This window comes from Argentina silus (assembly GCF_951799395.1).
Source record: "Argentina silus genome assembly, chromosome: 5".
Classification (NCBI taxonomy): domain Eukaryota; kingdom Metazoa; phylum Chordata; class Actinopteri; order Argentiniformes; family Argentinidae; genus Argentina; species Argentina silus.
In genome coordinates, this window is record NC_139659.1 from 14,609,168 (window position 1) to 14,613,074 (window position 3,907).

At 42.1% G+C, this 3,907-nt stretch overlaps 1 protein-coding gene across 1 annotated transcript in view; it reads left to right on the forward strand.

Moving 5' to 3' along the window:
- The window catches only part of mbd2 (methyl-CpG binding domain protein 2), a 35,092-nt gene extending 32,156 nt beyond the window's left edge, over positions 1-2,936 (forward strand). The window contains exon 7 of the mRNA XM_083670106.1: positions 2,437-2,936. The gene's annotated coding sequence lies outside the window, so the exon portion shown is untranslated. The remainder of the gene's footprint in view (positions 1-2,436) is intronic.
- Positions 2,937-3,907: the final 971 nt, after the last annotated feature.

Consider the following 3,907-nt stretch of genomic DNA (forward strand, 5'->3'; position numbering starts at 1 on the left):
GTCTTGTAAAGAGAGAATACCATTAATTATTAGATTATTAGGAATTTGAATGCATCGCTAATTATTACAGAGCAATTAACATCATTTTGACATTATTTGAACACGCTGGGGGAATAAATAAATGTCGGAATTATTTCCAGAAATGTGTTTTTTGGAATGTGGTGCTTCTGCCTTTCAGTGTTGCACTGAAACAAAGGAGAATGGAGTCTCTCTCTCTCTCTCTCTCTCTCTCTCTCTCTCTCTCTCTCTGTCTCCCCTATCTCTCCCACTCATTCACTCACTAACTCTCTCCCTCTCTTCCTCCCTCTTTCTCGCCCCTATCTTATTCGCTATCTCTTCTTTCTCCCTCTTTCTCCCTCCCTCCCTCTCTCTCATGTCTCTTTCTCTCTTCCTCTCCATCTCCCCCCCCCCGCCCTTCTCCCCCCCCACCCCTCTCTCTCTCTCTCTTCCTCTCCATCTCTCTCTCTCTCTTCCTCTCTCCCTCTCTCTCTCCCACTCTCTCTCTGGTCATAACCCAGCGTGAGTGTGGACAGCTTATGAACTCTCCCCCCCGCCTGGTTGTTTGTGTCACAGAGGATGATGACGTTATGTCAGGGCGTCTGTGTGGATATATTATTAATTTAACCCTCTCAGCAACATCAACATCAACACCAGTTTATATGAACAGAAAAGGCTCAAACTAACGAATACTACCTCACTGTGTGTGTGTGTGTGTGTGTAAAGGTAGCCTAATGTATTCATGTTTCTACTGAAAATAATTGAGGGTCTGCAGTAAACCACAGTAATGGTTGACAACATTTACATGTCTGTGTTCCAGTGGGGGAGCATGTGTTAATATTTGATTCCTTAAGTAATCAGTCGATATATATTTTTCTTTCTCTAAGCCGAATGTTGCTTCTAAGTATCTATAATTTATGCCAGCCCTGCAGGCAAATACTTTCATAGCGGGCCGGTTTGTCCTTATTACATTTGTATCCTTACTTGGTTTGAAGTGAATGGGGATTTCACTAATGGAGATGCAAATCACTACCATGATGCTTTTTGATTGATTGTGGCCAATTGTGTTGGTCTGACTGTAAACATTGCCATCGGTGTTGCTGTTTTCGAGGATCTCTAGATACCGTGCTCAATTTGCTTTTTGCATAGTCAATAGCAGTGGGAGTGTGATCTGCCACAATCCACAGTCATTTATATCAAACAGTGTTTATACAATATGGATTGTTTCGTAGGTGGATTTGTTTTCTTTCTTGATTACCTTTTTTTTTTTCTTTTTTTTTTTTTCTGTTTATGAGATGATTTGTTTTCCACAAATGAGCATAAAAAGACATTGAACACGTTTATACAATATTGTGCACAACTCCCATATAATATGAAGGTCGTGTGTCGCATGTTTTTAACTCGACTTAATTGAATAAAACAAGGTTGAGCCGCGACATTTTCTTAATTAAAAAAACAAGTCTAACACAACCTGTGTACAGTGTGCACAGTAATGTACCGAATCTGTATTGATTCTACCCACCAGTTGAGACAGTCCAGCCTCAGCCATGTTATTGCGGCCCCATGCTGCTCAGCCTGGGCCTCCCCTGGGCCTGGAGCCTAATGGACAAACATGGCTTTGCTTCCTTTGCTGTGAGCGAGCGCTGTTCTGTAACTCTCTAAGAGGCCTGTCTGATGCTCACTCTCTCCTTGAGTCCAAACCCCCATGCTGGTTATACACACACACACACACACACACACACACACACACACACACACACACACACACACACACACACACACACACACACACACACACACACACACACACACACACACACACACACAACCACTCTCAGACACCCTGGAGAGACCCCCTCTGCCCCCCACCCCCCTCACCCACACTGGGTAGGATCACAGAAAGTTCAGCTCGCCAGCACCATCCCCCTACACTCCTTTTTGACGCCAGCCTTATTCATGTTCAAGGAAGCTTCCTGGAAGACTCCTATTGATTTTCACTGATCTTGTTCTTTTCCTTATGCACTTCACAGCGAGAGGGTACTCTTCCCAACAATGCACAACATCTGAAACTCCATTTGCAGCCCGATTCCCATTTACCTCTGACAGATGTTCTTTTTTTGAAGAGCAAGAGCAAGAGGAAGGGGTCTAGACTTTTTACTTCACCTTGTTCACCTGTTTTTGAGCTGAGACTCCATTTATGTAGGTCACTGAGTGAATTTGACCCAAAAACTGAACTTGTGGTGATTTTCATTTCAGACCTACAGATACATTGTTTATTTCTTCTGTTTCTTCTTCTTCTTGTCTGTCAGTCATTTTGTTTTCTCGTAAGGTATCTTGTAAGACTAGTCTGATGTTGGGCTCAAAGAGATCCAAATAAACAATAACAAACTTGTTGAATTACATTAGTCCTGACAAACTTCCTCTTGTTTGCTTCCACAGTGTCCTTCGCACCGGAGGCAGGTCCCAAAACGCTGAAGATCCTTCAGAGACGACAGCCAGCCATCAGACTGCTTCAAAAGCTCTCAACAGACCCAATGCACAATGTCATACCTTGATACCTAACCAATAGCTTCAACCAAGGCCTTTTCAACTAAACTTATTTTTTTTTGATGTACATATCTATATATAATTTCAGAACAATGCTTATTTTGTGTCATTTTGAAATTGAAATACTCTTTTTATAAAGGCAAAATGTCGAGCAATACTATTTGAACTTCTGGGAACTTCTCGAGTCAGGTTGCAATCTGCTGGATTGGTATTGCTAACTATTGTTATTTCCTTTTGTTGGTGGGATTTATTCTTTTCAGGGTTTGTAAGAAATGATTAATGCATTCACATGAACATGAATTGAAACTGCTTATTTAAGAAAACAAATTTATACCTTGAGAGAAAATACTTGTAAATTTCTTGCATCACTTAAGAGTAAATAAATGATTATATTCGCAAGTATTGTCTTTTGTGAGTCTCTATAGTACTCTTTGATGATGATTATTATTATTGTTATTATTATTATTATGTGATTATCAATGTACTGTATATGTAGGTAGGTGTTGCTACGGCTCTATGATTGATGAAAGGGAGCTAACTTTGATCAGTTAACTTTATCCCCAAAACACATTTTGATAAGGAGATGTTTTGAAATGAACAGGAGAATTCAAGACAGCCAACCAAAACCAGACATGCAATTCAAAGTTGCAGTTAACTCTGATTGGTATACTTAACCTGTCTGGCTTGTGAAAAATGGCAGGATAGTTGAGCTCAATCATGACAGTGCTGATGAAAAATGGCTTAATAGACCTCCTGTATGTATTTCACAGGATATATCAGCCATTAGCCAGATACAGTCTAGCCTGTATGTTTATCTGTGGCTCCTCCTTCATATCCCTCCTTATCTGTCCCACCATAATTCAACCAGGTACATTCACTGAGACCAACGTCCTGTTAACAATGATAATCTCACCAGTGTCAAATGCACGGCAACATAAAAGTCCCCAAGACCCCAAATGCCTCCTGCTGTAGTTGCACTGCTCCCTGTGTGATTCAGCAATGCTTCTAAGCCTTGTTGCCCTCCCACAGAGCCCAGAGATGTCCCATCCATGGTGCACTGTGATGGGCTGAACCCCTCATTTGGCTGAGATCTCTCTAGCCTCTTGCTGAGACACGCTGGGGGGGGGGATGAATTCAACGCTGCGCCTACTGGCATTTAGCTTTTCAAACATCCCCATGGCGACGGGGGAAGCAGGGCACTAAACCGTGTAGGAGAATTTCTCCTCATGAATTATTTACCAATACAACCTCTCAACCTGACGTTCACTCTCCTCACATCTACATCTGGGACTGTGTGCATTCAGAGCTCCACTACCGTCAGTTAGCGCCTCCCGATCCTGGTAAACCTGTGCTCATAGCCTAC